Below are 13,331 nucleotides of genomic sequence, written 5' to 3' on the forward strand. Positions count from 1 at the left end.
CGGTATCCACGGTATAGCAAAATCCATATCATGGAACAACATAATACCGGTAGGCACTTTCATATAGCGCCCACCCCTGGCGGGAAGTCAAATTTATTTTTTTTTTGCTTTTATCGCGTTTTGGAACCAAACTCTTCAAATATACCCGTGCTACTTAAGACTGGTTTGGTGGTCCAGGGTCACACACACACACACACATATTTGTGTGTGTGTATATCAACTTTAAATTATATTTCCATTTTTTATATATATATATATATATATATATATCATCAGTCAGTGAAATTCAGTGAAAATTACAATTAAGGTTAGACACATTTTGATTATAAATAATTATATCATTCTAAAATGAAAATATATTGGTAAAAATAGCTCAGTGTAGTTAAAAATAGAGAATATTACTTAATATTTCTGTGTACTGTTTTTATTCTTATTAAAGTATCGCTTTTTTTGCTGCAGCCTGTTAAGAGCATTTCAGATCCCTCACTTGTGTGGTTCCATGACCGTTAAGATGATGCCTATGTAGGCAGTGAGGCAGCTCACATAAGTTTTGGAATATGTGTTGTGTCTTATGTTTTGCACAGAATGCATCATTGGACATACTAAAAGGATGATGTGTTCCACAGCAGGAAGTGGGGCGGGGTCAAAGTCAAGGTCTCATCGCTGAATGTGCTGTTGGGGGTCATCTGTAATTTCACTCACAGGACACAAACATGGGACAGTCAACATATGTACCTTTAATTATGAGCAAGCCCCCTAATGTGCAGCTAATAACGTGTGCGCTTGATCGAGAGGCATCTGTGATAACAGTGTGATTGTGTCTAATGAGATCACACTGTGCACCACCATGAACCATCCTCTGTGATTGTCTATAATTAATGTGGAACATGTGGAATCACACATGAAAGTGTGCTTTGTGCTCCAGTGAGCTCATTAACAAAGGGAATTGTTGTGGAATAGAGAGAGTTTTGGGAGGATTTTGCATTGTAATTATGAAGATTATCCGTGACAAAATAATAGAAGAGGATGAAGGATTTTACCAAACAATGAAAAGAACAAAAAACTTTTCTCTTTTTAAACGACACTGAAATAAAATGTTGTAAGATTTACTTGGAAAGACTTTTCACTCAGAAATTGCTTGTAAATGTCATCAATAATTATAGAGAAACAAGACAAGTAACATGTTGAATTAAACATGACATTTTGAAGTAGTAAAACACGAAAAAGCCTTTTCTTGTAAAACATACTCCATTAATCTTTGTTTTATTTACAACTTTTTATTGGCCCATTATTTTATTTTGCTCTTGGAAAATACAAACCTCACTGAGATTACAGTAATTCAGTAAAGGAAAACATTTAGCAATTAAATCAAGCCTTCAACAAAAGATAATTAGTTTAAACTCATCTTTCCTACTTCTGTTTTATGAATGTTGCATATCATTTTGCATACTAGACTTTTTACCATTGTATTTTTGACCCATTTTAGTCTTAGTTTAACATTGACTATGACACTATTTTCTGGCATATCGTTTAAAATTAATTCATTTTATTATTTTCTTTTTCCATTTTGTAACACAAATGGATTAGGTAAACTTTATTTTACAGTTTTAATTTGGTTGCATGCATTGAAATAAACTCAAAAACCTTATTGCACCAAACTGAACAATCAGTAAAAGTGTATTTTAAGTGTATTCAATTATTCATTGGAACCTTTCTTTCATTCACGGACTACCAATTTTCCAAAAATGAGTAAAATACCATTCATTCTTGAGGGGGCAAAAATGAATTATAAATTATGCACGGCACAGATCAGCCTGGAGGTCTTTCAGCCTCCTCTTGATTGATTTGCTATCGTGGCCTCTAGTTGATAGATTACCTGGTGTCTTCTTAAAGGCCGAAGTAATCAGTATCCCTTCTCCAACACATCAGACTTCTGATGAATGAAGGTTTTTGGGGTCAAGTTAGTGGAGAAGACCTGGAATAGCCATATGCATCAGGAAAAAAACTTTATGATGGTCTGAAGGAAGTGGGAGCTGCGTGTGGGTGGCAAAGTGTTTTTGGCTGCCAATATTTTACTGAAGATGCTCAGATTTGGTTGGTTGAGCCACTGGCGTTCACGGCCGTTGTGCTGTGCTCTTAACTGTAGTGAGTCTTGGCTAAACCAATAGCATGCCATGGCCTGGCCTGGCACGACCCGTTTGCTGGTATGCCTCATAAAAGAAGAACTGCATCGCATGCAAGCAGGCACTCCAGCCCGCAACTTCAGAACATCCCCCACGTGTCCGTAGACCAAGAATCTGTGCGCTCCAGTGGCGGAAGCAAAGCCAAGTAGGGCTGAACGATTTTGGAAAATAATCTAATTGCGATTTTTTTTTACCAATATTGCGGTTGCGATTTAATATGCAATAATTTTTTTTAAAGCTCTTTATGTTCTGTATTATTCAACAAAGACAAGCTATAAATCATTGTATAGTATGACCAACACACTATTAGATAGATTAAACATAAATGTTCCCTTATGCTTTCTCTCGCTCGCCGTACTTTGATGTCATACACCGATCTGATCTTCAAGTCGAACACACCTCTTTACTCTCGCCTGTCACGTGACCGTGTAATCATAGCCTCTGCGATTGAAAAATCGAAATTTATCGCGATATTATCGCAAATGCAATTAATCGTTCAGCCCTAAAGCCAAGACAAGACGCAAAAGACACTCAGCTGAATTCATTTCATTTCATTCCATTCCCAAAGTATTTCTGATGATTTTTGTCTACAATGCAGATGTTCTTTTTGAAAATTTCTGACATTGCACATAACTCGCCGGAAAGCCAACACACCCCGCTGACAAGGTAACAACTGAGAATGTCGCTGGTGCACTGGTCCAAAAATGAGGGAAAAAAGAGAATTCTTAGGAAGAAAAGGGGGAAAAAAGCCTGCTCAGTGGGCGCATTTTATTCACTTCCATCTGAAGAGTTTTTTGTGTGGATCTCCTCGGGTTACCACATGTTCCCCTCTGCATTCCTTCAGCTGGTTCTCATCCACCCGATGTCATTCTCCTCATTTTCCTACCCACATGCTCCTGTGGGTCAACAAGAGCCACTCGAATGATAAACCATCCCAACAGGATGGGTCTTGCACGCAAACACAACAAGCAGGTCGCCCACTCGCTCTCTTTTTCTCTCCATGGGAAGACAAAGAAGCTCCAGAAACATGCAGGAACAAAGTCCAGCTAATTTATTACACTCTGGCCAGAGGGACTCGAGCCGTGACAAACAGCCTCCTGTTGAGAGGCCTGTGTACTGTGGCCAGAGAGTGGGCTGAGTATTCAGACCTGGGTCAAACTCTGGATAAAACAAAGCCTCTTTATTTACCAAAAGATTCACAGAGCATGACACATTTGGCAGATTAGGCTAATTGATATTGGATGGATGGCATTTTGTATCCATTGTAGCAGCTAAGTAGCATTTGACGAAGCTTATCCTGAGGAATTTGTTAATCATTGTTGGCTAGTAACTAAAATAGTAGCAGTTAACAGTAGTTTAACTGTTTTCAAAACCATGGCAGTGTAGCTTTTATTTTATTTATGAGTTTTTTGTTTATGCAGCCTATTTATTAGTATAATTTGACAAGTATAGATTATACCATTACTAGTTAAATATATACTATTAGGCAAATTGTGTACTCTAAAAATTACATAATGGCAATTTATTTATTGTTCTTCAAGCTGAATGTGTTAAATGTGACAAAGCTGAGCTGTACTATTAAAATTGCTATTAAACAACACTGACAGCCCTATAAATTATCATTTATTAATCAAAATAATTTTGAAAAAAAAAAAAAAAGATTCATTTGGCTTCAGTGCAGACTAGCCTGTGCTTTATTAGTTACTAGCTACCTACATCTTCATAAGAAAGGCTTGACTGGAGTCTAACTGTATGAAATTATAAGTAGCTTGGCAAATTACTTTTTGAAAGAAGTTTCCATGACCCTGGTTGTGTGAGATCCAATATGGAGTACAGACTGGGAACTTTTGTTTGTATTTTCTAAGGTTTAAAAGGATAGTTTACCCAAAAATGAAAATGTAGTCATCATTTACTCACTCTCATGTCGTTCCAAACCTGTATGAGTTTCTTTCTTATGTTGAACATAACAGAAGATATTTTGAAGAATGCTGGTAATCAAACAGTTGTTGGTCCCCATTGACTTCCATAGTATTTCTTTCCCTACTATGGAAGTCAATGGGGACTAACAACTGTTTGGTTCTTCAAAATTCTTCAAAATATTGTCTTTTGTATTCAACATATAATATATGTACAATAAAGAATCTCATACAGGTTTGGAACAACATGAGGGTGAGTAAATGATGACAATTTTCATTTTTGAACTATCCCTTTCACATTTATGCTGGTCTAAACTGTTCTCCACAGGATATAGAGTTTTTTTGACGCTGTCTTACTTGATTCTTCTTCATGAGTTGCTGTACAGCTTGCAAACTTGTCCCATATTCCTGAGAAGTGGCCACTGGAAGATGCTCTTGTATCCACAACTGCGGACAAACACATTCACAACATGTGGCACATTTCAAAATATATTAAAGGTAATGGTTATAATGAGGTTGTTAAACTCACAATTTCATCCTCAAGATCACGGCCCACTTGGTGCACTTCTTTAGAGGCCAGCAGGATACGACGTCTCTCTTTCAGAGGCTCAATCAGTCGTACAATTCGCGTTTCCACACCGGCTTGTTTCTCGGAGACCTTTTCCACCTGCCCCTGCTGAGGGATGGAGGCCGCATGGGCCTGCAGCTCTCCAACCTCTATATACCACTCCTCCATCTGACACTCCATCGTCTGTTTTCATTTTTGAGGGTATTATTTCTTTAAGAACCCAGTTCCAGTTTTCAATCAGGCACTGGTACTTACAGTAGCATCAGTATACTGTAGGTCATGAACACCACACTATTTTTTGCCGTTGTAGGTCAGTAACGTGTGTGAGCCTCGTATGTAGTTCAACAGTACATTTGTTTTAACAATCTATTTGATGGCCATTCAGAAAATCCCTGTTCAGCACATTTGTAACCTTTATGCAAGATGTATCATGTGTCAACATTGATGCCAAACAGGTGGCTTAGTTTGCAGTATGAAGCGCTGACTGAATGACGCACATGCCACTTTATGATCCACAGAAAATGAACTAAGCTCCAAAGATTTTACCTGATACAGTACAAAGCTTTCACATGTCTGTGAACTGTGTGTGTGTATGTGTACACTAAAAAAAATAACCCATTAAGCTGATTAAAAGTGACAGTAATTGTCACTTTGCAACATTGATAATAAGAAATGTTTCTTGAGCAGCGAATCAGCATGTTAGAATGATTTCTGAAGGATCATGTGACACTGAAGACTGGAGTAATGATGCTGAAAATTCAGCTTTGCATCACAGGAATAAATTACATTTTAAAAACATCACAATAGAAAAAAGTTATTTTCACTTGTAATAATATTTTACAATATTGCTGTTTTTACTGTATTTTTGTACTGTATTTTATAAAAGACCTAAAAGCATTTAAACTTTTGAATGATAGTTTATATACGTTTTTATTAGATAAATGTGTGTATATATGGATGGCATTTCTAAAGATCAAGATCTTGCACAAACTCTGGCAGAAATTCAGCTATTTTTGGTCTGTTTTGGTTCTTGTTAATAGTAGTGTAAACATAAGGAGACATTTAGTGGTTTGCCATGTGGGGCTGAAGTCACATTTTTAGCAGTCTGTGAACAGCTTTTTCCTATTTATTTTAATTGAACATTTTCAGATACCCGTCATTTTGCCAAAATTCAGAGATGTTCCTTTTGACAGATTGTGTTTGTATGGAAATAAAAGACAGGGGAGGCAAGACTTATGACTCTTAAGACTTTATGAGACTCTAAAATGCAAGTGTATGTCCCAGGCATGTCCTTTCAGTGGCTTTCACGCCGCCTTGTGATAATCGCTAACTCTAAATTTTGTTTTTTTTCCTAGAGGCCAGACATTTCTTGTGGGATGAAAAGAGCCTCTTCTTACATTCCTTTTGGGAAGTCTGTTACCATCTATGAAAGTGTTACAGGACAGATGTGTAGGGTGTAACTTATGTTTTCTGATCCCTTTTGGCCAAAGCTGCATGCTTTGTAAATAGTTTTCTGCCTTTTACAGTACAATGTTTAACAGACACACAGGAAGTGGAGAAAGGAGTGACACAGTCACCAGATAAAGCTATAGACTTCTCCTTTTTCTCCTCTTCTTTCTTCTGTTATCTGATTACTAGAGTTCAGTTGCCATGTAATGTTCTCCTCATAGTAAAGCAATTGGCCTAATAGTGAGTCCTGTAAAAGCTGTTTTTCCCAAGAGAGGCAGCATGATATAATGAAAAGTGTGGTGGTCGCATTTTCACCATGCTAATTTAGTAGTCAATGTGCTGAGTGGGCTTTTTTTTCTTTCTTTCTTTTTGTCAATAAGGCCTAAATGGAAATGGCGCTTTCATTGATTTGCCATTAGTGGACAATTGATTCATTCATGCGGGTAAAAAAGTTAAAATGGATGCTGATGTGTGCATATTATTTTCCTGGAAAAGGTTCAAAGATGAGAGGGTGTAGAAAGTGCCATAAATTGAATCATGCTTGAATGTATAATATAATACTCTTGGCTTTTTTTGGGGAAATGGCAAAAACGAGAGTCCACACCCATTCTCTTTTTGCTTTGACATGGTTGCAAACTAGATAATGTGGCTATTGTGGCGTTTAGATCAACAATGTCCAGCCATGACCATGTTGATTTCATGGTGGCCCGAGATGGTTTGTTCCGACTGCAGAGCCCCCGACCCTTTCAATGTGTGTCTGCTTCACTGTTTGTTGAAGCCCACTGACTGAAAGCCTTTAGTCTCACTCTGTCTGACCCTAATTCAATAATACACCAGCTGACATTTTGACTAACTTGCCAGACTGACATATTGAAATACATTGACTTAGTTTACCGTGGTATCGATTTTCTGTTGTTTAACAAGGAACAGTTCAAAGTGTCAAATCTGTTAGTTAATGTCTTAAGAGATCTCTTTGTGCCTCGCTTATTATTTGACATTTCTTTAGTGTAAATTGGTGACAAAACACATTTTGTGACTTTGAAATGTCAATAGTTTGTTTTTCTTTCCAGCCATATGAATTGATTTGTAATGCCGGCGTTTCTAAGATTAGCCTTTTGAAACCTGTTTGCGCCTGACTAATCTACCGTGTATAAATTATTTATTTATGCAAATAGATTTTTTATTTCCCATTTCAAGGAAGCTGTGATGCGGTAAGACCTTTTGACATGATTTGCAGCATGACCCAATGCTCTTCATCAGAGGAACTTCAGGAAGGATTCACTGCAATATCAGATGTGGTAGCCTGTAGTGACATCTTGGTAATAAACAAACATTATTTCAGGTTCCCATTGATTTTACGTGTCGAGCACAAGCCACAAGCTCCTCTTTCTTTAATTTATTTTACTAATATGACTAATAATAATTTATTTAATACTATTCAGTTAGGTGTTTGTTGATATTGAATATTTGATGATTTTACTGGAAAATCAGAGCCTCTTTACTATTTTAGAAAATCCTGTGGCAGTACCGTGGTCCAGTGATTGTATCAGAAAGAAACACCATGGCGTTTTAAAGGGGTCATATGATGCTGCTAAAAAGAACATTATTTTGTGCATTTGGTGTAATGAAATGTGTTTATGCGGTTTAAGGTTCAAAAAACACATTATTTTCCACATACTGTACATTATTGTTTCTCCTCTATGCCCCTTTGGATATGAGACTTTAGTCTTTGCAACTTTACAGATCTTCTTTATGCACCAAGAGCTTGTAACACTCCAAAGAGAAAGGAAAAATTGAAATCGCATCATATGACCCCTTTAATATATATAATTGTACATAATGATTATATTATATTATTTACATGGTTCATGGTTAAATCAACGTAACCGTCAAACCAACTGATATTAGATCAGTACATTTCCAAAAACCATCATGTCCAATAAATGAATGAGAAAATGCAAAAGAATGAATGAATGCATGAATGCAAAAAGAACAAATGAATGCAAAATAATGAGTGAGTGAATGAATGAATGCAAATAAATGAATAAATGCCAAGGAATGAATGAATGCAAAAGAATTCACAAATGCAGATTCATTCATTCATTCATGTGGAAAAAATGGCAGGAAGAACTAATGACAAAGTATGTAAGAATGACCTGCAGAATGAATGAAAAAGTATGAAAGAATGACTGGCAGAATGAAAAAATGAAAGTTAGAATGACTGAAGGAAAAAAATGAAAGATTAAACGAAAGAAAGAATGAACGATTGAAGGAAAGAATGAAATAAAAGAATGAAGGAAAGAATGAAGTAAAAGATTGAACAAAAGATTGTCAGTGAATGAAAGAACAACTGATAGAAAGAGAGAGAGAATGAATAAAAGAATAACTGAAAGAATGAAAGACATTTGTACTTTTTGTGAGCTGCTCAGCTTGGATTGTGTTTCCTCAACAGTTCAGTTCTTTATTCCGACAAATTAATTGATTTTCCTCTTTTATAGCCCATACAGCTTTTCTTCATGAAGCTGCGCAATAGAACAAGGCTGTTGTCCCTGAGAGCTCTTCTCGCATAAGCACCACATAAGGGGAAGGTATTCTGTTATTGACCTGCAGGCATTCTCATGGGAAGAAACCATAGACAAAAGCCCAGGCAGGAGAGCAGAGTGGACAGACCGGATGGCCTCTCTGTAGGCACTCTCAAAATATGACTGCGGCCCTTTCAGACACTGAAGCCGGGTGATGACACATACTTGGCAGACCGAAAAATCTCCCTACTGCCTGTGCTCTTTTTTAGGGCTGCAACTAACGATTATTTTAATAATCGATTAATCTGTCGATTATTTTTTCGATTAATCGATGAATCGGATAAAAAACAAAAAAGCAAGAAAAGCATTCATTTCCAACCCTTTATTCAAAAACAGAACTAAAACCTTTAGAAAGTGCACAAACATGTTGCTCCTTGAACATCCCTGAGCTGTTACTTTTTCCCCCCTTTTTTCACTTGTTGGCACAAATAGAAAACAATTGTGCATTGTCTCAAACTTTTGAGAAGAATATCTGGAACCATTTTTGGCACTATTCAAGGGAGCTATGTTTGTTTCGTTAAAATGTATAGACCCTGGATCTACTTGCGTTATATGAACGGCTGCTGACGTTCATGCACTTTGGCAGAAAGAATTTCCTCTGTGCGCTAAGCTAATCACGTGTCGAGACTAAGTATCCGTCCGATTCGTTAAGACAGAAAGGCAATCCATGGAATACGGTCACTCCGTAGTAGGTCACTTGTTGCTTTTTGATTCCAGAGACCAGATTCTTTGCATGGTTTGCTTTGCTTTTGGCTCGAATTATAAGCCTTTGTTTTGGATGTAGCAAAGCTGTACTTGTCCGAAAACATTGAGGTCGCAGCCTGCTATCGACACCACAGCATTTAAGATCCTCTAATGGCCACAGAGCTAAATCTTGCTCCCAGTCTGAGGGAACTGGGCTCTAGATTACACAGGACTTATTTTGGATTTCACTTCTCATTAGAGCTGCGGTCGGCCAAAACGTAACAACGTGCCAGTCACGGCAGGGATAGAGCGATAAGCAAACATTCTTTGACTGATGTGGTCACAGTATCCCCGGCACGCTGATTGGACTCTAGATGAAGAAAAGTGGCCAGTTTCGGGATCGCGTGATACTGCCGGTCCCCTGAGAGTTGTCAAGAGTAAGAACGCACTCTTGCATGTAAAAAGGTTCTGTCCCTCTCTACTTTCTTTACAGGCGAGAAGGATCAGCCCATGCCAGAGATTAGCTTTCAAATTATTTGTCTCACTAACACCAATTAGAATCATTCTAGGGAGTCAGACTTCCTCGGGGGGGCTGTCAAGCCAAATCAGGCAGTGGCTCAAGAATTCACGCACTCATCATGCAATCCAAGAGCTTCCACTGTTACTGATATTCAGTTACGATTCACCACCAGAGCTCCAAGTGTTCGTTTTTTATTTATACTTCACGTGAAAGCCGATCTCGGAAGCCCCTGCCTGCCGGGCCTGGCACAGATTTTGTTGTCATGTCTGGGCTTCTGGGTGTCGAGTCTTCAGGCGATGGTGTTTGTTTTCTCTGGCTCACCAAAATATCCAGTAAATTGGCACCTCCTTCCAAATGATTCAGATGTAATTGAACCACAATGGCTCTCGTGTTATCCTTTTGTTTGGAAGGATGAAGATCTAATTTGACGAATGGCTTGGAGAAAATAAAAAGGTATTACCTGAGGGGGAAGAAATCGTGAAATTCTGCCAAGAAAGTGAGTGATTCGAAGTCAAGGCAGGGAATTTAAATGTGTCCGATGATGGAGAGCTTTATCTCACGGAGAAATTTAGTTCTCAGAGCATCTGTTTTTCTTGTGGACTCTTACAAAACAATCGCTGCAATTTCAACACGTCTTGTTGAAAATGTTCCCCTAGACAACCAAGAAGTTGAAGCATGTCCTGAACTAGTTCTTTTTGGCAGTTTAGTCTGTCGTAACATCTCCTCGCTTTTCCCAGTTCCATCTGTTCTCATGGGCGACTTGTAGACAGGCGTACGCTGCTGGCGACACGTAGCAAATGATCAAAGACTTTGGCTCGCTCTACAGCCAGGGATCCATTGCTCTTTTTGCATCATATCTTTCTCTTGTAAACATGTTTCCATTAAACCTTTTGTCTCCATTCTGTGTTAATTGCACGTTCTTGGCGCCATTGCTGTGACGGCTGATTATTCAGTTGCGCTGATGGCGCGTTATCGCACTTGTCACGTATTTCCCGTTGCATATTTTAATTACAGCTTATGTCGTTTCTTGCACTCTCTAAGGAGACTAATTACGCTCGGCGGTTCAGCAGCATCTTCTTGTGCTCAGGCATACATTCACGATCACAGGAGGTAGAGGGGGTTTGTTTCACAGCAAGATACCACCGCCTTGGGTTTGAATGACATGGATTTTGGCACGGATGACTGCATATGGAATAACGTAACTGCCTAGTTGCTTTGTTTACACGCGTTTGTGGTGTTTGATTCCCTTGAGGGCTTTCTCTGTCTTGTTGGGCGGCGCAACGCAGGCAGACAGCGTGGGCACAGTGTGTGTCTGTGGCCCTCAGAGCATATCCCGCCCTGCCTCCTCCTGTTTCCTGTACACCTCTACGCTTTTATAAGACCTTCTTCCGACATATTTAGAGTCCCAAAGCTTTCTCCCAGGGAGTAAACTGCACATTTATCCTTCCACTCACTCATTCTCTTCTACATTGGTCATCTTCATGCATTTTTAATTCCCCTTAGCTTTTTGTCTCTCAGTTTCTTAGATAGCCAATAGATGGTTTCTGGTACAGTTAGGTTGGTTTGATTGACAGGCATTTGGTACCACTTCGTGCTTGCTTGCGGCTTAATGGAGGTCCCTGTCTTTCTGTTGAGCTTTTATTTGTTTTTGGTCAAGGGTGCGGCACATGTCCTCACTTTCTAAACTTTGAGGAAAGTCAGAATCAATGTTCCCTCCTATTTCTTCTGAGGATCTGTCTTATTGTGTCCCAGTCAAACCTCACAGGCTTTTTACAAGGTCAATTTACAATTACAAGGTCATCTTTGTGTGAGGAATGTTAAATGTATTGTTTTAACTGACTGTTATTCCTGAAGAGAATATCATGGAAGAGTTTAATTAAATGGAAGAGTATGTTTAGAGTTAAACAAGAATTTTTGAAGATTTTTTTTTAAATATGTTATTGAGTCCTGTCATTCATTTATGTCTGCAACACAAATGGTCCAGGTTGAGTTACATGCCAAAGTTTAATACTTAGTTTTAGTGGGTTTGAAAAAACAATAGTAGTGATGCTTGCCTTACTGAATGACTTTGACAAAGCTGAAAGATTTTGTTAATGTTCAGTTTACATGCAGTTATACTTTCACATATGGTCTCATGTCTGTGATGTGTTTTAGTCATGCCCTCTTGTGATCTTTTGTTAAGACTGCTGTGTTGAAAATTCAGCAAGGGATGAATGTCTGTCATAGCTCATACACTAACACAACAAGTGATGTGCTATAAGGACTAACCCAACCATCACTCTTAAAAGCGATATTAGCGCCTTATAAAATTTTATTTTTTCCCAAATTCAGTTATATTTTTTTCCAAATTCATTTTTTCAAACATTCAGTTTTCATTTTTCTAGACTCTCTTTTAATGGTTACTTTAAAAAATATATATATCAAAAAGCATATCTAATTCATTGAAATTATGAAACTTACACTTACTTTCTAGATTCCATTTTAATATTTTCATAAAATTTTAATTATAATTATAATTTTTTTTTTTTTTTTTTTTTTTTTTTTTTATTTTGAAACTTTTTGTTCTTTTAATTTTTTTTTTTTTTTTTTTTTTTTTTTTTCAGAAAAACTTATGTATTTACATTTTTCTGGTAAATATTTTTTTTGCGGGTAAATATTCCTTTAAAAATAATGTTTTAATAATGATTTTATTAGTATTAGTAGTACTATCATTACATTAAGTAATATATTTCTGTCACAGTTTCTTCAAGTTAAACCAAACTTTTATTTTGATGGGTTGATGTGAAGACCTTTAAGTTTCTGTTTGTATATGATATGACAAGCAGTTCTAGAGATTATGTTCATGTGCTCATGCACTCATATATTGAGCAGAGGCTGAAAACATAGCGAGCATCACGTGCGCTTTAACAGGGTGTAGAAAAAAACGAAACTGTGCATCTGTGCCATTCATTCACGCAGAATAGGGCTGGGTATCGAGTGCGATATTTTTTAGGCACCGACCGAATTGCCTCGATACCATCGAGTATCGAAAAACGTCTCGTCGTTCGGTACCAAATTTCGATACCTAAGGGGTTAATCTCATCAGCGTCAGTGAGCCAATAAGCCTGCAGCACTAGCCGGTGTGTTCGACTAGAGGCGCGGCGCAGATCGATCATCCGCGAGAGCGATTCGAAAGCGCACGGAGCAGTCTGCTCTCTGTAGCTCTCGTGGTACTGTAATAGTCGGTCTGCACAGTCGGTCCGCATCAAGTCGAACACACCCAGAGAGTGACGCACACGTGAGGCTGTAGTGTGAATGCGTCCCAGCCCCCTTAGATGTAAGGCTACATTTACACTGGTGCGTTTATGTTCTAAAATGAAAACTATCCTCATCGTACTGGCGTTTCAAGTCGGCTTTAAGCCGGCTTTCCACTATCTCCGACAAATGACA

The 13,331-nt window shown here is 38.0% G+C and overlaps 1 protein-coding gene across 1 annotated transcript in view; it reads left to right on the forward strand.

Annotated features, from left to right (window-relative positions):
- The window catches only part of LOC107722480 (transmembrane and TPR repeat-containing protein 2-like), a 119,895-nt gene that overhangs the window by 49,943 nt on the left and 56,621 nt on the right, over window positions 1–13,331 (forward strand). The gene's annotated exons all lie outside the window — the stretch shown is intronic.

Source organism: Sinocyclocheilus rhinocerous, unplaced genomic scaffold (genome assembly GCF_001515625.1).
Source record: "Sinocyclocheilus rhinocerous isolate Xijiao unplaced genomic scaffold, SAMN03320098_v1.1 scaffold604, whole genome shotgun sequence".
NCBI classification, from domain to species: Eukaryota; Metazoa; Chordata; class Actinopteri; order Cypriniformes; family Cyprinidae; genus Sinocyclocheilus; species Sinocyclocheilus rhinocerous.